The 26,377-nt window shown below is 43.2% G+C and overlaps 2 pseudogenes across 2 annotated transcripts in view; both read left to right on the forward strand.

The window, feature by feature from the left end:
* Positions 1-26,377, forward strand: part of LOC309867791 (ribonuclease pancreatic pseudogene) — a 148,519-nt pseudogene that overhangs the window by 63,517 nt on the left and 58,625 nt on the right. The gene's annotated exons all lie outside the window — the stretch shown is intronic.
* LOC309867786 (ribonuclease pancreatic pseudogene) lies at positions 11,495-13,176 on the forward strand (annotated as a pseudogene). Its single transcript, XR_014316709.1, has 2 exons — positions 11,495-11,583; positions 12,463-13,176. The product of XR_014316709.1 is annotated as a ribonuclease pancreatic pseudogene (transcript).

The following is a 26,377-nucleotide window of genomic DNA, read 5'->3' on the forward strand; positions in this document are numbered from 1 at the left end:
AGTGTTTATCTTTGTTGAGATTAGAGCTGACAAGGTTTTGGGGTTTTTGTTTTGCTTTGTTTGAAAGATTTTATTTATTTACTTTAGATGGAGAGAGCATACTTGCACAACCTGGGGGTAAGGTGCACAGAGAGAGAAGCAGACTCCTCACTGAGCAAGGAGTCCCACTTGGGGCTCCATCGAGGACCCTGAGATCATGACGTGAGCTGAAGGCAGCCACTTGATCAACTGAATGACCCAAGCACCCCTGTTTTTGTTTTCGGTCTTTTTTAAGATTTGTGATTTTTTCCAAAATTCCTAACATTTCTGAATTGAATATGTGTTGCTTCTCTAAAAAGAAAAAAAGTGATGTTATTTAACATATTGCCTTCTTAAATCAGATATTGAGGTTGTTTCCAGTCTCATCAAACCCTCTTCTTACTGCAGTGGGACCACACACTCACCTCAAGTTTTGGACTCCTCCTCCAGGTGGGTAATACAGATAGAGAAATGTTTGGAATCCCAGGGTTGCTCAGAGAATTCTTGACTGATTTCTATGAGGTTAATTCACTTCTGTCCCCCCCAAGAAGATCAAGAAAAATGCTTCACCCTCTGGATAACTGCATTTCTTCTTAAGATTTATTTATTCATTTTAAGAGAGAGATGGGGTGAGCAAGGAAGTTTGAGGATTGTGAAGAGGGAGAGGAAGAGAGAAACCAGCAGACTCACAGTTGATGAGTGTGCAACCCAATGTGGGGCTTGACCTCCAGACCCTGAGATCTAGAGTTAAGTCAAAACCAAGAGTCGGTCACTTTGACTGTAACACTCATGGGTCCCAACTACAATATTTTTTAAAGATTGATTGATTTTTTAAGTAATTTCTATACTCAATGTGGGACTCAAAATTATGAGTCCTACATCAAGAGTCAGCATGCTTTTCTGACTGAGCCAGCCAGGGGCCCCAGCCATTTTTTCTTTGATGACTTTTAGAAGGATGACGACAACACACACCATCAGAGAATCTCTATTTTGATACCAAAATATTTTTCTCTAAGAAGAATCTCATTGACTTCTCCCTTGGTGTCCTACCATCCCGTCTTAAGAAAGCAGTTTGGTGTTGGGAAGAAAGCACATTTTGCGTGATGACCATTTTAGCTTATCATTAAAGCTGTCATTAAAAGTCCTGATACTTGGTGTGCCTGGGTGGCCTAGTTGTTAAGTAAGCATCTGCCTTTGGCTCAGGTCATGATCCCAGGGTCCTGGGCTCGAACCCCACATCGGGGTCCCTGCTCAGTGAAGAGCTTGCTTCTCTCTCTCCTTATGCCTACCACTCTGCCTACTTGTGCTATATCTCTGTCCAATGAATAAATAAAATCTTTTAAAAATATATTTTATTTATTCAATTATGAGAGACAGAGAAAGAGAGAGGCAGAGGCAGAAGCAGAGGGAGAAGCAGTATCCTGACTAAGCAGGGAGCATGATGAGTGTCCAATCCCAGGATCCTGGGATCATGACCTGAGCTGAAGGCAGATGCTTAACTGACTGACCCACCCAAGTGACCCAGTTGCCAGTTAGTTTTATTGATGGTTTCCTTCATTGTGCAGAACCTTTTTCTTTTGATGTAGTCCCAGTGGTTTATTTTTGCCTTTACTTCGTCTCAGGAGACATATCTAGAAATTTTTTGCTGTAGATGATGTCAGAGAAATTACTGACTGTGCTCACTCCTAGTATTTTTATGGTTTCAGGTCTCACATATAGGTCCTTAAACCATTTGGGGTTTGTTTTTGTTTGGTAAAAGAAAGTGGTCCGGTTTCATTTCTTGTTATGTAGCTGTCCAGTTTTCCCAGAAATTTGTTGAAGGGAATGTCTTTTTGCCTTTGGATAGTCTTACTTGCTTTGGTAAAGATTAATTGGCCACTAACTAATTAAAGATTAATTAGACTAATTAATCGAAGAGGAACTGGTGGGTAGAAAAACAGAATTGCTACAGACACAATGTTTGAAATGTTAAATCCCACATGTGATGGTATTAGAAGATCAAGCACTTGAGAGGTGACTAGGTCATGAGGGTGTAGCCCACAGGAATGGGGCCAAGGAGAACTCCCTGCCCTGCCACCATATGAAGACACAGCAAAAAGGTAGCCATCTATAAACCTTCTATAAATGGTGGCATTCTCAGCACACAACAAATCTGCTGGTGCCTTGACTTTGGGCTTTCCAGTCCCCTAAACTATTAGAAAGAGATGTTTGTTCTTTATAAGCCATCTAGTATATGGGCTTGCTACAGTATTCTGAACAGACTAAGGCAAGGACCACAGAGAGTGTGGTTAGGGTAGAACTCCAGTGAAGGGATATTTAAAGTGAAACCTGTCAAATGAGGACACAGTCATATAAAAGAACATTTTAGGCAGGAAAAAATAACAAGAGCAAAAGCCCTGTAGCAGGCAAAACTTGGCATCTTCTTTCACCTTAAAGAGGTTGGTATGGTCAGGGAGAGGTGAGGGGATATGAGATGGTGGTGACAAGGCTAAAGAGAAGAAATAAAATACCTAATAGAAGGAATCCAGTTGAGGAGTCAGCAGCTCCTGGATTTCTTGTCATAGAGATGACATGGCCTCAGGAAAATGGGAAAAGGAAAGCCTAGATTTCTTTTTATTTTTTTAAGATTTTATTCATTAATTTTAGAGAGAGTGAGTGGGAACAGGGGAATGGGGTGGAACAGAGGCAGAGGGAGAGAGAATCTCAAGCAGATTCTAACTGAACATGGAACCCAACATGGAGCTCAATCTCATGACCCTCAGACCATGACATGAGCTGAAATCAAGCACTGAGGGCTTCACTGAGCCACCCATGTACCCCAAGAAAGCATAGATTTCCTAAAGGATGAGACGACATTGACTGTAGACTCTCATTTGAAAGAAATTTAGATAAGCTCACCCCAGGGAGTTATACAAGATCAAGCAGTCAAATCCCAGGTCAACAGCTCTCTCCACATCTGAGAGTGAGGTGACACGTCTGAGGGGTTCTGAGGTCCCCTCAGACAGAAGGATGTAAAGAGCCTCAGTACTAGACAGAGAGGAGATGAGTGATGCTTTCCCTGGAGAAGCCATTCAAAGAGCGCCACCATTGGCAGCAGGAAGTAAGAGCAACAGACATTGAAATGACAGCAGTGGTGGCAACAACAAACTGTTAAGTAATGACAAATTCCATACAGATGTTGAATTACCGTCAATACTGAGAAAAGACAAAAATTAACTGCATTCAAATACAAACAGAGATTTAGAACCATTATGACAGAGTGGCAGAGAAGGGTGGGAGATGCGCCACTGAACTATGAAAGAAAAATGTGGACTCTCCAGCCATTGGATCTCTCTATACAGTTTTCTTCCTACCAAGAAAAGTGGAATACATGGGCTGGTCTTTGAAAGAATCAGGGTTCCAACATATCAACGATCATGAAAGACCACTGATGGAATAAAGATCTTCTGTCTGATTATTCCTTTCATTCTCAGAAGCCTAATTCCCTTCTTTATCAACATCATTTATCGTGGTCTGGTCAGTCTGTCCACACAGCTTATCCTCTCTGGGCATGTGGACACTGTGTGCAGCCTGTCCAAGAGCCTGAAAGCTTGTTCTCAAGAGAGTTTCATTGATTCTGATCAATCACATGGTCTGTCCACATATTCTTGATTAATATCAAGGTTGTCTTCTCATTTCTCATCTTATGGCAAATCCTGAAACTTCACCTGCCCCACTCTAGGTCCTCCCGTGTAGAGCAATGGCTTTAAATCTCCAGGGTCACTCATCTCCACCTCCCTCTCGTGTGCATTTGAGCAGTAGGGATTGTTTAGGACAGCGCTTGTGCCTGTCATGTGGGGGGCCTGGAAGTACAGACTTGGAGGTTATGCATGCAAAAGCTGTTCCTGCATCACATTATGCCCTCTTAGCTGTGTGCTTCCCCTAGTCCGGGGTCAAGGCGAGTATCAGGTGTCACAGTTAGTTGCCATGTATCTTTAGCCACCTTTAATGTATAATATTTCCACAGTCTCTGTATCTTAGGTCCTTGAAATATTTTTTTAGCATTGACATTCTTTTATTTTTAATTTTTTTTCAGTGTTCCAAAATTTTGTTTATGCACCACACCCAGTGTTCCATGCAATACATGTCCTCCATAATACCCACCAACAGGCTGACCTAACACCCCACCCCTATCCCATCCAAAACCCTCAGATTGTTTCTCAGAGTACATAGTCTCTCATGTTTGTCTCCCCCTCTGATTTCCCCCAACTCACTTCTCCTCTCCATCTCCCAATGCCCTCCATGTTATTCCTTATGCTCCATAAGTAAGTGAAACCATATGATAATTGACTCTCTCTGCTTCACATATACAATGGAGTTATGCCTCCATCAGAAAGGATGAATATCCAACTTTTCTATCAACATAGACAGGACTGGAAGAGATGATGCTGAGTGAAATAAGTCAAGGTCTTTGAAATTTTTGAAGAAATCAGCATCTCTTTTAAATTTTTCCTTCTAAGTAGACATCATTTTTGGAGACAGTTTTAGATCCACAGAAAAAAATGAGCAGAAAGAAGAATTCTCATATACCCTGTGTCCCCATGCCCCCCCCATGCACAGCCTCCCCCACTCTCAACATCTTACAGTAGAGCAGTACATTTATTACAAATGATGGACCTACATTGACACACCACCCCAAGTCCAGAGAATCCATTAGGGTTCACTCTTGGTGCTGTATATGTGTATATAGCTCAGGTTTTTTCTCTTGCTAGTCTACCTTTTGTCAGTTTAACTTGTACATTCCCAGTCTCTAAACCTAAGAGGTTGGGGGGAAAAGTTTCTTCCTTCCCTTTGTTTACTCCACCTATTCTGTAAACACATGTCCAGGTTGAAACCTGGCTCTTCACAACATTAACACTTGTGCTCATTTGCTCACTCTTGTAATACATCTAACATACTCTGAGAATTGTTTTGCCCATACCACTATGATGAACTCCAAAAGTTTAGGATGTGTTCGTAATTTTTCCCTTATCTCTACCCAACCCTACTGAAGACTGATGTTTTACACCTAAACCATAAAATCAGAGATAATGAAAGTATTGGTGTTTAGTAAGTGTGCCGTACAGCAATACATAAGCAACACCATGTTGTTAGCTGTAGACTATACTGTGGCATTGGGCTCTAATTCAGGCCCATGCTTTTTCTCACTACATGATGTTCCACAAAGTCACAAATGAAGTTAAGTAGAAATAGAGTCAGGAGCAGAAAGTGTTTCTGAGACTAAGATGATAACATGCAAATAAGCAGGATATGGAACAATATCTTCTCTTTCCTTAGACTTGTCATTGGACAGGATGAACGGATTACAAGGGCCATCCTCTCAAGGGACTGAAAGGTCAGTGGAAGGTCAGGACAAACCCCAGACCTCCCTGACTTACTCCTACACCCAGTCTAAACACTTTTCACTGGAAGAGAGTATTTTCTGAAACTTGATCTATCAACAAGCACTCAGAAATGTTAAACAAAAACTACATTGTTCGCTGAGAATGTAAGCCAGTAATGATTTCACTCTTCAGCTGTAACCCTGGTCATCGGAGCTGGCTGACCAAGTTCTAGGTCTGAAATGCTATCTCCAATGGTCCGTTTTTCTGAGGCCTGGGTACATCTGGGAGATTTGAAGCAGTCTTGACGCAACTTCCCCCAGGAACCTAACAGGAATCGAGACCTCTTGAGAGGCAGTTTTGGAGATAGGGCAAGACAGGGGACTGTAGATAAGACACACCCTGCTCTGGATCTGCCCCCTTCCTCTTTCTGGCCACTCTACTGTCTATGACACAGAAGGGAGTAGCCAAAGGCAACATTTAGGTGCAAGGCAAGCTGCATTGTTTAGACCCCTCTTCCTCCAGCCTTCATTTACTCCCTTCGCCTCCTATTTACAAACTTGTCTGTCCCATTTTTCCCCCAGGGAGGCTCAGGTACAGCTATGTTTCCCATCATCGTCCCTATGAGTTATACTCAGTTGTACATGGTTATCCCAAGGCTCTCTCAGGGGCTCTGCTTTGGATGTCTCAGTGCCCTCTTACGGTTACCCCAGAGTAAATCTATGTGTGCCTACTGTGATGTCCAAGTCCAGATCTGCCTGTGATTTCCTGATACACCCATTCCATTTTCACTGATCTCTGATTCTCTATAAAGACAGAAGTTACGGCACCTGGCTGGCTCAGTCAGTTAACTGTCTGCCTTTGGGTCATTCATAATCCCAGGGTCATGGGATCAAGCCCCACATCTCGGGCTCCCTGCCAGGAGTGAACCGGCTTCTCCCTCTCCCTCCGATGCTCCCCCTGCTTATTCTCTCTGTCAAATAAATCAGTAAAATCTTTTTAAAAAATAAAGATAGAATTTAGAGATTGTCAGTCTATCCCTCCCTCTCAACCAGAAACATCAATCACTGTCACCTCTACTAAATCAGAATTGAAACTGAACTTTTAATTTTGACTCTTGAAGGAACAATATCAGGAGTGATAATAATAATATAAAAATTCTATTAGGGCTTACTATGTGTTTTCAATAGAATGACCATATATATAATTTACTGTCTGAATTGGGACACTTTGGGGAGTGAAGAGGGACATTATCATTTATTAGTCAAGGGAATGAGCATAAATAGGGATGGGCTTCGGCCAACAGGAGCATATTTATGGTTTCATAGCTATGAACCAGTTTCACATGATAGAGGTCTAAAAGAGCTCTCTGTGGTCTCTCTTTTAAGGACACTAATCCTATCCACTAGTGCTCCACCTTCATGACATAATCACCTCTCAAAGGCATCACTTCTGAATACCATCTCATTGAGACTTGGGTTTTAATATACAAATTTGGGATGGGGGGTGGGAAACAAACATTCAGTCTATAGCATCTTAGAATAAGGTATTTTAATTATTCCTGATTTACAAATAAGGAAACAAATACATAAGTTGATATATTACTGATCTTTAAAATCCTAATACAGGACTTTTGGGTATTCATCTGCACTCAACCAGAAAAATCCAAGTTGGAGTTTTAGGAATAATTAAAAATGTGAACCAGCAAATGCTCCATTGATCTCCTGATTATTACATGTCATCATTTAATAAATATTTCCTTCTTAAATATTTTTTAAAATTGTAGGATAGATACATATCTTATATATAAATAATGTTATGTATATATAAATATACACATGGTGTGTGTGCCTACTCTCTCTGCATACGTGCACATAGAAAGAGAAAGAGAGAGTGTTAATTTTTTCCCCACTATCAATCTTATCTTTAACTGGACCATTGAGCCCATTTATATAATGTAATTTTTCACTTTTATTCTCCTCTGTGAATATCTACTAACTTATTTTGCCTTTTCTATGTGTCTCATTTGTCTGGCATATCTGTTTCTTACCCTTTCTCTCTTCTCTTGGATTATAGGTGTATTTGTCTGTCATTCAGTGACAGCCATTAAAGCTGTTCACAAATAGTTCTCTTGTTCCAGGCACCTAGAAAGATCCTATTTCTCTGTCCCTTGTATTTAAATGTTAACATGAGGCTTTCTCTGGTCAATGAAGTGTGAATAGAAGTGAAATGTGCCCCTTTCAGCAGAAATTTTAAGAGTTTCCTGTGGGGTGCTGGTTTTTTTTTTTTTAAGGTTTTATTTATTTACATAGGGAGACACAGAGAGAGTGAATAGGAGGACGGCAGAGAGAGAGAGAATCTCAAGCAGTCCCCATGCTCATCCCAGACCCCAACTCAGGGCTTGATCTCATGACCCAAGATCATGACCTGAGCCAAAGTCGTGAGCAGGTTGCTTAACCGACTGAGCCACCTGGGCATCCCAGTCTTATATTGTCTTTCCTCTGCCTCTGTGATTATGACAGTGTGTGTCAAGATGAAACCTGTCTCAGCCTGTTTTCCCAAGTGACTACAGCAGGCAGATACCATGGCTGGACTAGGATAGACACACAGCAGTAAATGAGTAAGAAACTTTAAACTGCTGAAATTTTAAGATTGTTTGTTACCACAGAACAACCTAGACTATCCTAACTGATCCACAGTCTACTTATTCCTTCTGCTAGCTTGGAATGCAAACCCTATGATTCAAATCTTTTCATTGTTTACCTTAGAAATTCTAAAATGCATAGTAAACACAGACAAGTCTACTCAGTACTTTAAGTCATCTCTTGAACACTTGGCAATTCACATCACTTCCAAGTTATGTTACTGATGTTTATTTTAATTTTATCTTCTTAACTCAACAACACATCATGGCTTTATATACTCAAGACATCTTTGATTTGTTCACATATTTGTCATCATCTTCTTTTTATTCCTTCCTGAATTTCATATTTCCATTGAGCGGCTTTTCTCTGTAATCTGAAATCCATGATTAGAAATATCTTTATTGGAGGGCTGCTTTAATGAAGTTATAAACTCTATTAGGTTTTGTTTTATTTTATTGTTTTGCCAGCAAATTCCTTATTTTATCTTCATTCCAAAGTGCAGGGTAAATAATTCTATGTTGGTGTGTTGAGAAATCAGAGCTAGTGTATTCAATTAAGATTATGATGTGCTGAAGAGGGGAAAACCCATCCACATGGTCAGCTTACACCCTCGGCATTCCAGTTACCACTTTGGGGAGTGAAAAACCCAGGTCACCATTTCAGGACATGGATACAGAAGCAAAGTCTTAAGATTTGTTACTTACAGTTCCCAGAAATGGGAAGATGGAGAGTTGTGGGGAGATAATGAATTAATGGCACAATGAACCAGAGGAAGGGGAAGTCCTCTGTTCCTGCTCAGAAGCAAGCAGAAGAGAGAGAGCAAGGTAACATGTACCTATCCCTTAAAAAGTGGTTGATGTAGAAGTCACTAACTTTTCACCTGCTCAGCTCTAAGTGGTTATTTTGTTTTATCTTTGAGAGGTAGGGGAGGAGGGGCAGAGTGAGCGGACAGGGAATCATAAGCAGACTCCCCGGTGACAGGGAGAAGCCTGATGGTGGCTGGATCCCAAGACCCTGAGATCATGACCTGAACTGAAATCAAGAGCTGGACACCTAACCAACTGATGCACCAGGCTTCCCTCAGAGATTCTCTTACCTGAATAAAGACAATCTTCTGAGAGTGAAACTGCCCTAGATCTCCACTGGGGAAGCTTTACACCCTGGAAGAGAACAGGCCACTCATGCCTACATAAGCAAACATTATCACAAACTGTCTGTCTTACTTCCCACTTGTTCCCTAAAAGCTCATTTATCTTCCCAAAAAACACAAAAGCAAGACCCCATTTATATCCTATTTCCCTCCCTTCCTTCCCCTATGACGTTAATCTAGAAACCCCTATCCCTTGCTGTTCAGGGAACCACTTCATTGAGCTCCGACACAGGCGTGCGAATAAACATTGTCTATTTTCCTGTCAGTCTTTTTTTATCAGGGACATTGCAGGCTCTCTGACATGAACCTAAGTGGTTAAGGGAAGTTTTCCTCCCAACACCACTCCAGATGATATGCGTGCTATGTAAGGACAAAGAGACAGACCAAACCTGGGTGAAGGGTAGGGTGCTAGGCAAATTACATAAAAATAAAAGTTCACACCATACCACATCCTCCTCACCCCACTGGCACTTTCCAATTCATACTTGTTAGCAAGTCATGCTGACTTCGGAAGGAGTTCTTGGATATCATGTGGCAACATAATAAAAATTCTTCCTTTAAAGAATTCTGTTCTTTCTACTAAGGTCCCTCTCTTCTCTCCTCTTCCCCTTTCTTCCTCTCCTTAGGGCTTCAAAATGGCCTACTTTTTCATGTTCAGGTTTTTTGCCAAAAAAAAAAAAAAACAAACAAACAAAAAAGCCTGGGAGGTTTTTACTTCACCCCTACTTTCTTAGGAAGTCAGAGATGGCCCATGTCAATGATGCAGATTCTTTATGGAGGATGTCAATAGCACCCTATGTGAGCCATCACTAGAGCTAGCATTTATCATGCTTTCCAAGGACCTCTCCAAGCCTTCTGCCCATCTTACCTTATTTTGTCCTCATAATAAACCTAAGATGTACTTATCATCATCCCCATTTCACGATCGAGGAAACGGAGGAACAGGGAAAGAAATTCAGTTCTGGGAGTTGCCCAGCTCCTCAGGTGCTAAATCAGAGTTTGGACTGAGACCATCTAAATCCAGAGCAAGAAGGGAGGTATGATTATTCTCATTCCAGAGGAATGGAAATTGTCACCCAGAAGAGACAGGTCTCTTTTTAGGAGGTGTGAAATTGTATAAAATTTCTGGGCATGACAGACTCCTTCTTGAAGCTCCATTTCCCCTTGTAGTGAAGTTTTGAACTCGGCAGAAAGACCTTTTGAAATGGCCAGACACAGTAATTGTTTTATAAGCAGTTGTGTATAAAGACAACGGGACCCCTGGCGTCTGGGTCATAAAACTGCCAGTGTGGCCTTCTGATGACAGATGATTAATTCATGCAAATCAGAAATCGTGTGTTATGGTAACACCAATGCATTGATCAACCCAAGCATAAATCAGCAGGGCCCAGTCTGGCAGAGCCTTCGGCTCCCTGATGCAAGTCAGGTACTTGTCCCCGACCCTTTATCCCCAACACTCCGCTCTTCCTGAACAGGAGAGAGCTTTTGAGGCATTGCTCCAAAAAAACACAATCCTGAGACTTCCCAGTAAAGGCTTTTGTTCTTGTTCAGTTTTTCCTACTTTCTCAGTTGACAGAGGGAATTCTGCTGCTAAGAAATATGGTGTTCTCTACTTTTTTCTCCAAAAGGGATTTGAGGGTGTTTTTTTTTTAAAGGTCATTTCCAATCCCAGGAATGGGGCTCAAACCTACAACCATGAGATCAACAGTCCCATGAGCTGGTGACTGAGCCAGCCTGACATCCCTTGGGGACTTGGTTTGACTTTAGTTCCTCTCTGCCACTCTGACCTTCCAGGAGCAGTTGCTGTGGCCAACATTTGCCACACACCAACCTTCCACATCCAGGAGAGCTGAAGTAGCCAGCACTGGGTAAGGTTGCAGGTCTCCTCCTCCTCCCTGCCCGGCCACTGCCCACGCCCATCCCCAGACCTCAGGTCCTTGCAGCCTTCCATTGGGGGGCACCTGGATGCCCCACTCTCTTCCCCACAGAAAAGATGTTGTTGGAATTCCGGCCATGCCAGGACTCCTGGGGAGACAGAAGAGCTCCCCCTCTCTGCTGCTCTAGGGATCATATGTTTATGTGTCCTTTGCAAACCTCCAAGCACTTTTTGGTGAAAATGGCCCCCTGAGATGACTGAGACTTTGCTGGGGTTCAGACATCAATACTGTAGAGGCCAAGATTCACCCTTCCCAGCAGTCCTGAAAAAAGAGTGGTGTAGATGATTCCCTACAATGCCCTTCTTTACAAGGTCCTTGGTTCCCTCTAAAGTGAAACCAAGATGCCCCTCCCACCTATCTTTCCTTGGAAGCCAAGCCCCCTTTGTAATCTGTATAAGATTCACTCCTCAGGGATCCCGGGATCACAGAGACTGGCCTTCTGCTCTGTCCTAGGGACCAAGCTAGAGATCCAGGTCAGTGGCTGAAGAGGAGATCTCTGGGACTCCTTCTATTTATGCATTGGATTGGACGGACCAGGGTGGCTGAGGTTAGCACCTGAGAAAGCTTGGACGGGACCAGTATGGGGATGGAGCATGTGGGCTGCTGGGAACCAATGACGCTGGGGGAGGGAAGCATTTCTCTTGGGAATACTATGGCATCCCTTTGTGATGCTGGTGTTAGGCACTGGGCTCTTTCCCTTGCCTTGCAGGACAACAGGTCCCTGTGCATCATGATTCTGCAGGTCATGGTGGTAGTTCAGGGATGCCGTTCAGTTCACGGTTTATTCAAAAGGATTTTCTGCTAAGCCCCTTGAGCACTGGGTATAAATGTATTTATTTTTCAAATGTACTTTATTTATTTTTTAGTGTTTTAAAGATTTTATTTATTTATATGAAAGAGATTGATAGAAAGCACAAGCAGAGGGGGCAGCAGAGGGCAGGGGAGAAGCAGGCTCCGCATTGAGGAGGGCTCTGGGCTGGAGGTGGGGCTCTTTCCCAGGACACCTGATCATGACCTGAGCTCAAGGCAGACACTTAACAGACTGAGCCACTCACGTGCCTCCTCAAATGGATTTTAAATTTTACCTCTAATATTCAGACCAAGGACTGTAGGATTTTAGTTTACTGTCAAGTCACCACCCAGAGGCAAAGACCACCTCTCTCCAGCTAGTGGGACTTAAATGCTCTTAGACAAGAGTGTATGTGAGCGTCTCATTCCTTGAAAAATTGCACAGGAGAAGGGGTACCTTTCTGACTGACCCTAATGGAGACTGTGAGCCAGGGAAGCCACAGGTAGGAGCTTGGGTTCTTTTGAAGGCAATGTTTTTTCTCCTCTCTCCCTTTCCTGGCTAGGCTCTTCCAGAGGAGTGAGACCACCATGGCTCAGGAGAGGATCTTCATCCTGTTCCCACCACTGGTCCTGGTGTTGCTGATGCTTGGCTGTGTCCAGCCTTCGCTGGCCAAGGAGTCTCAGGCCGAGAAGTTCCAGCGGCAGCACATGGACCCAAACACCTCCACAGTCACTGCCAGCTACTGCAATGAAATGATGAAGCGCCGGGATATGACGGTTGGACGGTGCAAGCCAGTGAACACGTTTATCCACGAGCCTCTGCATAAGGTCAAGGCCATCTGCTCCCAGGAAAATGTCCGCTGCAAGAACGGGCAGTCCAACTGCTACAAAAGCAGCTCCAAGATGCGCATCACCGACTGCCGCCTGAAGAAAGGTTCCAAACACCCCAAATGCGACTATGAGACCAAGCAGCTACAGAAATCCATCATCGTGGCCTGTACGTTTAAAGACATACGTATACCTGAGACAGTCCACTTTGACGGTTCTGTGTAGGTCTGCACCTGAGGCCAGAGCAGCGTGATACCCCACCTCCCTCATGGTGGCACCTGCTTCTCCCCTCTCCCCTCCTTCCTCTTAGAGAAAGAACTCCAGCCAGGGCTCCTATCCCAAACACACACACATTCTTGCCCAGCATTTGCCCCTGCATGGTTTGGGGGTGGAGGGGGGCCCGTGTGAACCACTTTACTGCTTCTTTCAATAAAACACTGTTGCAACCACCTGGAATTCTGAAGCTGTCGCCATCTGGTACTGTCTGTGTGATTGCATTCCTGCTCAGGTGAGAACTATAAATGTGGGTAGATTTGGTAAGCATCGAATAGAATCATTACATGCCTTTGCTCCTGATTCTTGGTTTTCAGTGACCTGAGATCATTCCTTTTCTCAGAGATGCCTTGCTGCCAAATATGAAGCTGTTAAGTATGGGCTATTTGAGATGAAAGGGAGCTAAAGTCTGGCACTGTCCTGCTGGGTGAGCTGATGGAGGGGGAGCTCAAATACCAAACTCTCTGGCATGGAAGGAAGGACAGGGTGACCTCAAGAAAATCCTGCTCAGACCCTGGCTGGGCAGGAGCAGGGGATGTAATTATGATCCTAAATTTTCCTTTTCCTTTTATTGAGTGAACTATTACCAGATCACAAAAATAGCCATCTCTTCATTGGAAAGTTGGAACTTCCTAGAGGGGTCTGTAAGGATTATTAAATTGCAGGAGAATAAGTAAGATACTCGAGTATCCACTTTAATGGGATGGGCCTGCCTAGAATGCTGCAGAAAAAAATTCTAATAAGCGATGTGGTTGAACAGTAGCCTCCGTTGAAGGCAGGATGGAGGTAAATGTTTGTGTTCCACTTGTCATCCCTGAGATAATGTAATCCCCACTTTTACAGAGGAACATCCTGAATCTCAGAAAGGTTAAGTGACTTGCTCAAGGCTGCTGCTACATAGTGGCATGGCTGAGACTAGACCCCAGGTCTCCTGGCCTCCAGTCCTTATTCTTTCTGCTACCAGAGTGGACTCAGGAAGAAAATCCTGCAGGTCTCACTTTTCTTTTCTTTCTTTTTCTTTATTTTTCTTAATGATTTTATTTATTTATTTGAGAGAGAGAGAGAGCATGAGAGGAGAGAGGTCAGCGGGAGAAGCAGACTCCCTGCCAAGCAGGGAGTCTGATGTGGGACTCAATCCCAGGACTCCAGGATCATGATCTGAGCTGAAGGCAGTCGCTCAACCAACTGAGCCACCCAGGCGCCCCTCCCTTTTCTAAAGTGCAGTGGAGAGGGACTCCTATGTGGCTCAGTCTGTTAAGGGGCCTAATCTGGATTTCAGTGCAGATCATGATCTCAGGGTCCTGGGATCAAGCTCTGTATTGGGCTTTGTGCCCAATTAAGGCCTGCTTAGGAATCTCTCTCTCTCTCCTACTCTGCCCGTCCCCTGTTTGCACATGATCTCTCTCTCTCTCTCTCTTTCTCTCTCAAATAAATAAGTAAATCTCTTAAAAAAGAAGTAATGTAGAGGAGATTATGGATATGGCATCAAGGAAGTAGGTCTAGGGAGACCTGAAAAACAAGATCAGAAAGGATGGCATAGTAGGGTACTTAGTTCCCTTGGTTCTGTTGACCTCCTGTTCTGGAAAGTTCACTGATCAAATCACTTAGGATGAGGAGGAAACCCTTTTTTTCTCACAGGAAGTGTAGCTTCACTTTTCCAGAAATCTACCTTCGTTTCTTGGACTTTTAGGAATGGTGGGTGCACTCTATGGCACCTTGATATTTTATTTAAGTTCCATAGTGTGACATCCAGGGCTTGTAGTTTTTGCAGCATCCATGCACTCCCAAAATTCCTTCAGCCAATCTAGACACACGGAGATGTCAAACCATCAATTCTTTCCTCAATACATTTTTTTTATTTTTCCTTTCTTTTTCTTTTAAAGATTTTATTTATTTATTTGACAGAGAGAGAGAGGACAAGTAGGGAGAGTGACAGAGGGAGAGGGAGAAGCAGGCTCTCTGGGAGCCTGAGGCAGGCCTCAATCCCAGGACACTGGGATCATGATGTGAGAATTTTAATGTCTGCCTTTGGCTCAGGTCATGATCCCAGGGTTATAAATGGAGCCCCACCTTGGCCTCTCTGCTCAGCGGGGAGCCTGCTTCTCCCTCTCCCTCTGCCTGCCTCTTCCCCTGATTTGTGCTCTCTCCCTGACAAATAAATAAAGAAAATCTCAAAAAATAAAAATAAAAATAAATCAGAAAAAAAATAAATAAACAGCTTGCACCTGGAGATGACAGGGGTGTGAAAGGTGAGAAAACCATTGGAACAGAGGCTAGTTCCATCTGTCACATTCTACAAATACATTTTGTTAAGGAAACATGACTACCTAGAAAACAAAGCCCTGACAAGCAGGTAGTTCAGTCTGGATGATATACCCTTCTTAGAGATGAGACTCAGAGGCAGCCTGAATGGGCAGAACCAACCTTAACCCTATCGAACCCTGCCTCCCTCTGAGCAGCAGTGCCCAAGGAAGAGCACTAGAGCTTGAAAGTAGCCCCACAGGACTCTGCTGCTCCCTGCTATCACCACCCTGTCTGGGCCTCAGGACAATCTCTAGCATGGGGACAGTCAGAACTACCTTGTAGTCTGGTGTGAGGGTTCACAGATTGCATGGAGCACTGGGTGTGGTGCAAAAACAATGAATACTATTATGCTGAAAAGAAATAAAACATTTTTAAAAAGGCAAAAAATCATAATCATAATAAAAATAACTACTCAGGAGGGAGGAGTCAAGATGGTGGAGAAGTAGGCTGAGACTACTTCAGCTAGCAGGATATCAGCTAGATAGCTTATCTAAAGATTGCAAACACCTGCAAATCCATCGGCAGATTGAAGAAAAGAAGAACAGCAATTCTGGAAACAGAAAAACAACCACTTTCTGAAAGGTAGGACTGGCAGAGAAGAGAATCCAAAGCGATGGGAAGATAGACCCCAGGGGGAGGGGCTGGCTCCCGGCAAGCGGCGGAGCAACGGAGCACAAAATCAGGACTTTTAGAAGTCTGTTCCATTGAGGGACATCGCTCTAGAGGCTAAACCGGGGTGAAGCCCACGCGGGGTCAGCGTGGCCTCAGGTCCCGCAGGGTCACAGAAGGATCGGGGGTGTCTGAGTGTCGCAGAGCATGCGGGTATTGGAACGGGAAAACCAGCTACAGAGACAGAGCCAACAGTAAGATCACAGCTCGGGATTACCTTGAACCGGTCAAAGGCTCGGTGAGCTCGGAGCATGGCCAGAGGTCAGGCAGACGGGAGTTACTGGGCACTGTTCTCTGAGGCCGCACTGAGGAGTGGGGCCCCGGGCTCTCCGCTCCTCCGGGCCGGAGACTAGGGCGCTGCCATTTGTATTCCCGTCCTCCAGAACTCTACGGAAAGCGCTCAGGGAACCAAAGCTCCTGAGGCAAACCTGAGCGGAATACTCACCCCGGCCCCTGTTAAGGGGGGTGCAATTCCGCCTGGGGCAAAGACACTTGAGAATTACTACATCAGTCCCCTCCCCCAGAAGATCAACAAGAAATCCAGCCAGGACCAAGATCACCAACCAAGGAGTGTGGTTTCAATACCGAGGAGAGCAGCAGAATTCCAGAGGAGGAGAAAGCAAAGCACGGAACTCATGGCTTTCTCCCTGTGGTTTTTTTTATTGCAGTTAATTTAATTTTTTTTTTCATTTTTTTTCTTCTTCTGCTAAAATTTTTTTTAACTTTTACCCTTTTCTTTTTTAACGTTTTTAACTAGTTTATCTAATATATATATATATATTCTTTTTTATATTTTTCTTTATTTGTTTTCTTTTTTAAAAAATTCTTTTTTTTTCTTTTTTTTTTCTTTTTTTTCTTTCTTTCTTTTTGAACCTCTTTTTATCCCATTTCTCCCCCCTCACGATTTGGGATCTCTTCTGATTTGGTTAAAGCATATTTTCCTGGGGTTGTTGCTACCCTTTTAGTATTTTACTTGCTCCTTCATATACTCTTATCTGGACAAAATGACAAGGCGGGAAAATTCACGACAAAAAAAAGAAAAAGAGGCAGTACCAAAGGCTAGGGACCTAATCAATACAGGCACTGGTAATATTTCAGATCTAGAGTTAAGAATGACAATTCTCAAGGTTCTAGCCGGGCTCAAAAAAGGCATGGAAGATATTAGAGAAACCCTCTCAGGAGATATAAAAACCCTTTCTGGAGAAATAAAAGAACTAAAATCTAACCAAGATGAAATCAAAAAAGCTATTAATGAGGTGCAATTACAAATGGAGGCTCTCACTGCTAGGATAAATGAGGCAGAAGAAAGAATTAGTGATATAGAAGACCAAATGACAGAGAATAAAGAAGCTGAGCAAAAGGGGGACAAACAGCTACTGGACCACGAGGGGAGAATTCGAGAGATAAGTGACACCATATGACAAAACAACATTAGAATAATTGGGATTCCAGAAGAAGAAGAAAGAAAGAGGGGAGCAGAAGGTATACTGGAGAGAAATATTGGGGAGAATTTCCCCAATATGGCTAAGGGAACGAGCATCAAAATTCAGGAGGTTCAGAGAACGCCCCTCAAAATCAATAAGAATAGGCCCACACCCCGTCAACTAATAGTAAAATTTACAAGTCTTAGTGACAGAGAAAATCCTGAAAGCAGCCCTTACAGGCAATACAATGGCACTAAATTCATATCTCTCAATAGTTACTCTGAATGTTAATGGGCTAAATGCCCCAATCAAAAGACACAGGGTATCAGAATGTATAAAAAAACAAAACCCATCTATATGTTGCCTCCAAGAAACTCATTTTAAGCCCAAAGACACCTCCAGATTTAAAGTGAGGGGGTGGAAAAGAAGTCTGTAACATACAATGGTAAAAATATTAGATTGGCAGCTGGCTTATCCACAGAGACCTGGCAGGCCAGATAGAGCTGGCATGATATTTTCAGAGCACTAAACAAGAAAAACATGCAGCCAAGAATACTATATCCAGCTAGGCTATCATTGAAAATAGAAGGAGAGATTAAAAGCTTCCAGGACAACAAAAACTGAAAGAATTTGCAAACACCTAACCAGCTCTACAGGAAATATTGAAAGGGGTTCTCTAAGCAAAGAGAGAGCCTACAAGTCATAGATCAGTAAGGAACAGAGACAATATACAGTAACAGACACCTTACAGGCAATACAATGGCACTAAATTCATATCTCTCAATAGTTACTCTGAATGTTAATGGGCTAAATGCCCCAATCAAAAGACACAGGGTATCAGAATGTATAAAAAAACAAAACCCATCTATATGTTGCCTCCAAGAAACTCATTTTAAGCCCAAAGACACCTCCAGATTTAAAGTGAGGGGGTGGAAAAGAATTTACCATGTTAATGGGCATCAGAAGAAAGCAGGAGTGGCAACCCTTCTCCCAGATTAATTAGATTTTAAGCCAAAGACTATAATAAGAGATGAGGAAGGACACTATATCATACTCAAAGGGTCTGTCCAACAAGAAGATCTAACAATTTTAAATATCTATGCCCCCAACATGGAGGCAGCCAACTATATAAACCAATTAATAACAAAATCAAAGAAACACATCAACAATAATACAATAATAGTAGGGACTAACACTCCCCTCAGTGAAATGGACAGATCATCCAAGCAAAAGATCAGCAATGAAATAAAGGCCCTAAATGACACACTGGACCAGATGGACATCACAGATATATTCAGAACATTTCATCCCAAAGCAACAGAATACACAATCTTCTCTAGTGCACATGGAACATTCTCCAGAATAGATCACATCCTCCGTCCTAAATCGGACTCAACCGGTATCAAAAGATTGGGATCATTCCCTGCATATTTTCAGACCAAAATGCTCTGAAGCTAGAACAAAACCACAAGAGGAAGTTTGGAAAGAACCCAAATACATGGAGACTAAACAGCATCCTTCTAAAGAATGAATGGGTCAAACGGGAAATTAAAGAAGAATTGAAAAAAATCATGGAAACAAATGATAATGAAAATACAATGGTTCAAAATCTGTGGGACACAACAAAGGCAGTCCTGAGAGGAAAATATATAGCGGTACAAGCCTTTCTCAAGAAACAAGAAAGGTCTCAGGTACACAACCTAACCCTACACCTAAAGGAGCTGGAGAAAGAACAAGAAAGAAACCCTATGCCCAGAAGGAGAAGAGAAATCATAAAGATAAGAGCAGAAGTCAATGAAATACAAACCAAAAAAACAATAGAGCAAATCAACGAAACTAAGAGGTGGTTCTTTGAAAGAATTAATAAAATTGATAAACCTCTGGCCATACTTATCATAAAGAAAAGAGAAAGGACCCAAATAAATAAAATCATGAATGAAAGAGGAGAGATCACAACTAACACCAAAGAAATACAAACTATTATAAGAACATACTATGAGCAACTCTATGCCAACAACTTTGACAATCTGGAAGAAATGGATGCATTCCTAGAAACATATAAACTACCACAACTGAACCAGGAAGAAATAGAAAGCCTGAACAGACCCATAACCAGTAAGGAGATTGAAACGGTCATTAAAAATCTCCAAACAAACAAAAGCCAGGGCCAGATGGCTTCTGGGGGAATTCTACCAAAAATTTAAAGAGGAACTAATTCCTATTCTCCTGAAACTGTTCCAAAAAAATATAAATGGAAGAAAAACTTCCACACTCATCTTATGAGGCCAGCATCACCTTGATCCCAAAACCAGAAAGGATCCCATCAAAAAAGAGAGCTATAGACCAATATCCTTGATGAACACAGATGCGAAAATACTCAACAAAATACTAGCCAATAGGATTCAACAGTACATTGAAAGGATTATTCACCACGACCAAGTGGGATTTATTCCAGGGCTACAGGGTGGTTCAACATCCGCAAATCAGTCAATGTGATACAACACATCAATAAAAGAAAGAACAAGAACCATATGATACTCTCAATAGATGCTGAAAAAGCATTTGACAAAGTACAGCATACCTTCCTGATCAAAACTCTTCAAAGTGTAGGGATAGAGGGCACATACCTCAATATCATCAAAGCCATCTATGAAAAACCCACCGCAAATATCATTCTCAATGGAGAAAAGCTAAAAGCTTTTCCGCTAAGGTCAGGAACATGGCAGAGATGTCCATTATCACCACTGCTATTCAACATAGTACTAGAAGTCCTAGCCTCAGTAATCAGACAACAAAAGGAAATTAAAGGCATCAAAATCAGCAAAGAAGAAGTCAAATTATCACTTTTCGCAGATGATATGATACTATAAGTGGAAAACCCCAAAGACTCCACTACAAAACTTCTAGAACTTGTACAGGAATGCAGTAAAGTGTCAGGATATAAAATCAATGCACAGAAATCAGTTGCATTTCTCTACACCAACAAGACAGAAGAAAGAGAAATTAAGGAGTCAATCCCATTTACAATTGCACCCCAAACCATAAGATACCTAGGAATAAACCTAAACTAAGAGGCACAGAATCTATACTCAGAAAACTATAAAGTACTCATGAAACAAATTGAGGAAGACACAAAGAAATGGAAAAATGTTCCATGCTCCTGGATTGGAAGAATAAATATTGTGAAAATGTCTATGCTACCTAAAGCAATCTACACATTTAATGTAATTCCTATCAAAAGTACCATCCATCTTTTTCAAAGAAATGGAACAAATAATTCTAAAATTTATATGAAACCAGAAAAGACCTCGAATAGCCAAAAGGATATTGAAAAAGAAAGCCAAAGTGGGTGGCATCACAATTCCGGACTTCAAGCTCTTTACAAAGCTGTCATCATCAAGACAGCATGGTACTGGCACAAAAACAGACACATAGATCAATGGAACAGAATAGAGAGCCCAGAAATAGACCCTCAACTCTATGGTCAACTAATCTTCGACAAAGCAGGAAAGAATGTCCAATGGAAAAAAGACAGCCTCTACAATAAATGGTGTTGGGAAAATTAGCCACATGCAGAAAAATGAAATTGGACCATTTCCTTACACCACACACGAAAATAGACTCAAAATGGATGAAGGACCTCAATGTGAGAAAGGAATCCATCAAAATCCTTGAGGAGAACACAGGCAGCAAGCTCTTCGACCTCAGCCGCAGCAACATCTTCCTAGGAACATCGCCAAAGGCAAGAGAAGCAAGGGCAAAAATGAACTATTGGGATTTCATCAAGATCAAAAGCTTTTGCACAGCAAAGGAAACAGTTAACAAAATCAAAAGTCAACTGACAGAATGGGAGAAGATATTTGCAACCGACATATCAGATAAAGGACGAGTGTCCAAAATCTATAAAGAACTTAGCAAACTCAACACCCAAAGAACAAATAATCCAATCAAGAAATGGGCAGAGGACATGAACAGACATTTCTGCAAAGAAGACATCCAGATGGCCAACAGACACATGAAAAAGTGCTCCATAGCACTCGGCATCAGGGAAATACAAATCAAAACCACAATGAGATATCACCTCACACCAGTCAGAATGGCTAAAATCAACGAGTCAGGAAATGACAGATGCTGGTGAGGATGCAGAGAAAGGGGAACCCTCCTCCACTGTTGGTGGGAATGCAAGCTGATGCAGCCACTCTGGAAAACAGCATGGAGGTTCCTCAAAATGTTGAAAATAGAACTGCCCTATGACCCAGCAATTGCACTACTGGGTATTTACCCTAAAGATACAAACGTAGTGATCCAAAGGGGCACGTGCACCCGAATGTTTATAGCAGCAATGTCCACAATAGCCAAACTATGGAAAGAACCTAGATGTCCATCAACAGATGAGTGGATGAAGAAGATTGGTATATATACACAATGGAATATTATGCAGCCATCAAAAGAAATGAAATCTTGCCATTTGTGACAACATGGATGGAACTAGAGTGTATCATGCTTAGCGAAATAAGTCAAGCAGAGAAAGACAACTCTCATATGATCTCCCTGATATGAGGAAGTGGTGATGCAACATGGGGGCTTAAGTGGGTAGGAGAAGAATCAATGAAACAAGATGGGATTGGGAGGGAGACAAACCATAAGTGACTCTTAATCTCACAAAACAAACTGAGGGTTGCTGTGGGGTGAGGGGTTGGGAGAAGGGGGGTGGGGTTATGGACATTGGGAGGGTATGTGCTTTGGTGAGTGCTGTGAAGTGTGTAAACCTGGTGATTCACAGACCTGTACCCCTGTGGATAAAAATATATTTTTATAAAAAATTAAAAATTTAAAAAAAAAAAACTACTCAGTTGTACCCAGAATGTTCACTTTTCCTAGGCTTCCTTAGGTCTGGTAACAGCAAGTGCATCTGCAAGGGTTTCCTGTTGTCAACCCACAGCCCCCGGAACCCACACTCATGTGGGAGCTTTAGAACTTATCTCCAGGAAAGACAGTAAAACGCAAAGGGATTTATGGACAGCACGTGAGCTCCAGATAAATCCATGGGGCTTCCTGCTGCTGTTATGTTCCAGTATATTCCTCTTAAGTGCTTTATACTAGTAAAAGTTGGGAAACAAACATAATGTCCTGAGCATGGAACTGGTTAAAATATGATGCATATCCTTACAACAGAATACTATCAAAATAGAACCAAGTACACCTTTGCAACTGACATGAAATAAGTCCAAAATACATTCTTAGTGGGAAAGAGAAAACAGTGTACTACATTGCGTATAATTGTTATTATCTGTGAAGGAAAATGAGGGAACACATGCACATGTATACATATTAATTAACTTTTTTGAATGTTTTCTTTATTTATTTGAAAGAAAGAGAGAGAGCATCTGAGCAAGGGAGAGGGGCAGAAGTCAAGAAAGAAGCAGACATCCCCACTGAGCAGGGAGCCTGACCACTCAAGAACAGGAGCTCCAATCCCAGGATGCAAGAATCATGACCTGAGCTGAAGGCACACGCTTAACCCACTGAGCCACGCATGTGCCCTGTCAATAAACTTTTATTTTTAATTTTTTGTAATAATATATTTGTTCATTCTTATTGTGAGATTTTTTATTTAAATTCAACAGTTAACATATAATTGTTAGTTTCGAGGTACAGGTCAGTGACTCATCAGTCTCATATAATCCCCAGTGCTCATTACATCATGTGCCCTCCTTAACGTCCATCACCCAGTTACCCCATCCCTCTATCCCTCTCTCCTCCAGACACCCTCAGTTTGTTTCCTATCATTAAGAGTCTGTATGGTTTGTCTCCCTCTCTGGTTTCCTCTAGTTTTATTTTTTTCTCTCTTCCTCTATGATCCTCTGCTTTGTGTCTTAAATTCCACATACGATAACTGTCTTTCTCTGAATGACTTCTGTCATGTCCTCCAGTTCCACCTAGTTGTTGCAAATGCCAAGATTTCATGTTTCTGATGGCTGAATCATATTCCATCAAATATATTAATAATATTTATTACTTAAATCTGTGTAAGAGATAAAGATGGTGAAGGGACATAAAAAACTGAACTGCGTCTGGAAAAGAAACTGGGGCCTAACAAACAACGACCAAAGGAAAACATCCTTTTTACCAGATCTGTTTCTCAGTATTGCATTTACGCTTACCATTTGCATGTGCGATGCATACATAGCTATAAAGGAAAAAGTCAAAGAAACTACCTCATTGCAGCCCCTTCTCGGTCGGTAAGGAAGATCCTGGTAAATAGAAAGTCCAGACAATGATGTTAGGAAGAAAACTTAAAAGGACCACCGCGATGAAACCTTGAGTTGACCCAGACACCCCTACCTGTCACCCTGCAGCAGCCCCACAGACGGAAGCACACACCCTCGCCTTCCGCACATCTAACCACCGACAGGATGGAGAGCTCGTGGTACACAGTAGGCGCTCTTTATCCGAAGCCTATTGGCTTACTTTCGCGCAGTGTTCCTCAGAATTTCAAAGGGCCTTTAGCAAGCCACCTCTACGGAAGAACCAGGAGGTCACGTTCTGGTCCCCGGGCACCCCGCAAGGGCGGCGCAGCGCCCCCTGCCGGCTCTGGCGGCGGCGACAATGGGACCCGCCCGAGAGGGCGAAGGTGTGGGGCGAGAGCTGGGATTTCCCCTCCTCCGCAACCCCCTCTCCCGGCAGCGCCTGGTTCCCGGGCTGTGCCCCCCCCCCCCCCGGGTCCGGGGTTTGCGCCTCTGGAGGAAGCGGGAGGCCCTCCCTGTAAAACCCCCAGACCTCCCTCCGCAAGCCGTGACCCGACCCCGCGGTGGCGGAGCCCTGGGGGTGAAGGGACCTGGGAATAACGGGGCGGGACGGGTGTCTCGGGGCTCAGGGGCCGCGCCGCCCGAGTGTTACTCGAGGAGCCCGGGAGCTCGAAGAGCATCATCCCCGGCGGGAGCCTGGCTCTCCCGAATCGAAGCCCAGCACCGCGTCACCACCCAGGGCCCCGTGCGCACAGATTGCCCCTGCGGGCCCTGGCGTCCTTCCTCACTCCGCCCAGGAAGAAGGAGGGGAGCTGGGGAGGACCAGGGGTGGGGCGGGGAAACTCAGCTGGAGCAGGGCGCGCTCCCAGAACTGGATTGCTGGGGAGCTCCTGCCCCCTGCTGGCGCAAAAAAGCGCCTTTACACGCGCGTTTATTGAGGGTTGACGAGGGCGGCCAGCATCAGCTCCTCTTCGTGGTCAAGGCCTCAGCCTCTGGAAAGGCTAGGAGAGGCGGTGGGCCGGGGGTCGATGACGGCTGCGGATTCCCGAGGGAAGGCATTAAAAAGAAGAACTGAGGTGCCCACAGATAAAGAGCGGTTGGATCAGCTGCGCTTGCCACTTAGGGGAAAGGGGGTGTCTCCTCCAGGCCCCCCATTAGGCCTCATGGATGGCCAGAGTGGAGATTCAGTTGAGTGAGGAACTGGTCATGGCTAGCCGGAAGCCCACATCAGTCCGTGACCTTGACATCTCAGGAATATTGTGTAGTGGCAGTAGGGCCCTTCGTTGGCAGAGCCTTATTCAGTAATCATTTGAGTACCTACAGGCTAGAGGAATAGCAGAACAAACAAGCAAACAAACAAAAGACAAAAAAATATAATAAGTATGTAAATTGTATAGACAGTTAAAGGGATAAGGTCTAGGGGGAAATATGGAAAACTCAGGGCCCACACAGCAAAACAAATAGAAAGAGTTCCTTATGACTTATTTGGAAAGAAGAAGGAAGTCATAAGATAGTCTGACCTAGCAACTGGACAAAAACAAAAAGACACCAAATGCCTGAAGTGAGCAACGGCCTAAGCCTGGGGAGCCATTCTGACAATCAGGCCCATAGCTCTGCAGAAACAATAAAACTAAACCTTAAAAGGAACGTGGGGCTCATCATGTAGTATCAGTCTCTGACTCACTGTTCTCACTCATCTGGCAGGTGCCTGACACACAAAGACCTCAGCAACCAGGGGAGAGGGAGTGTTCTAAGAGGTTGAATATGACGGAATATCGTGTATGATTCAAGATACTAATGTTCTGTTATTTCGGTAACAAGAAATTGGCACCACTACTTTTGCAGTCAGCAAGCATATAAAAGTCTAGAGAAAGAAACAGCCCAAATAGCAGGCTTCGAACTAATCCCCTTCCAGCCAGGCAGCAGTGTGGAGAAGACACAGGCATGTTGCAACAGAGACCACACAATGGACATATCAAATGCCCTGAACTTGCTTTAGGATTGTAGGGCTGAAGCAAGGGCCAAGACAACCACCAGCGTCTACTCACATCACACACAGCTTCTGACAGAGTTCAGGACAGGCTATTACAGAATATGGCAACTTGGCAAATTCAATCTTTTAAGTTGAAGAAATTTGAGAAAGGACAGGTACAGGAAAGACTTACTGACCTTCTCTGGAAGCAGGTCATAAAACCCTCCTGGGAGAGGGTTTCCGGCACCCAGAGGAAAGGAGTGTCATTATCTGCAAAAATGGAGTGACATCTAAACAAACATCTTGCTAAGTTCCCCCCCATTTACTACACTTAGCTTGTACCCTTTGTTCTAGCACATCCTTCCACCACTTTCCACCTTTCATCAAACCTGGCATACACACACTCAGGTTTAACCACTTCTTTAGGGCCTTATTTCCTTGGGAAGGCTCTCCTCTTAAACCTATAGGAAATAAAAGGGTATTCTTTTCTCTTGTTAATTTGTTTTTTTTTTTATTATAGGGCCCCAGCTGAGAACTTAGAAGGGTAGAAGGAATGGATATTATTACTCCACTACACTTGTTAGATTTGGGATAATTTAAGAGAGATAGGGAGGAGAGGTAGACTCTTCCAGTTGTGTCCTCCCCAATCTGTCTTGCACTTTACTTCTGGTAGCAGTCAGTTATTCAACTCCCTGTTTCAAGAGAAGGTAGAAATTTTGTTTCAGGAATCAGGCAGAATCGCAGTCTTGAGAACTTGGGC

This window comes from Mustela nivalis (assembly GCF_964662115.1).
Source record: "Mustela nivalis genome assembly, chromosome: 6".
Lineage (NCBI taxonomy): Eukaryota > Metazoa > Chordata > Mammalia > Carnivora > Mustelidae > Mustela > Mustela nivalis.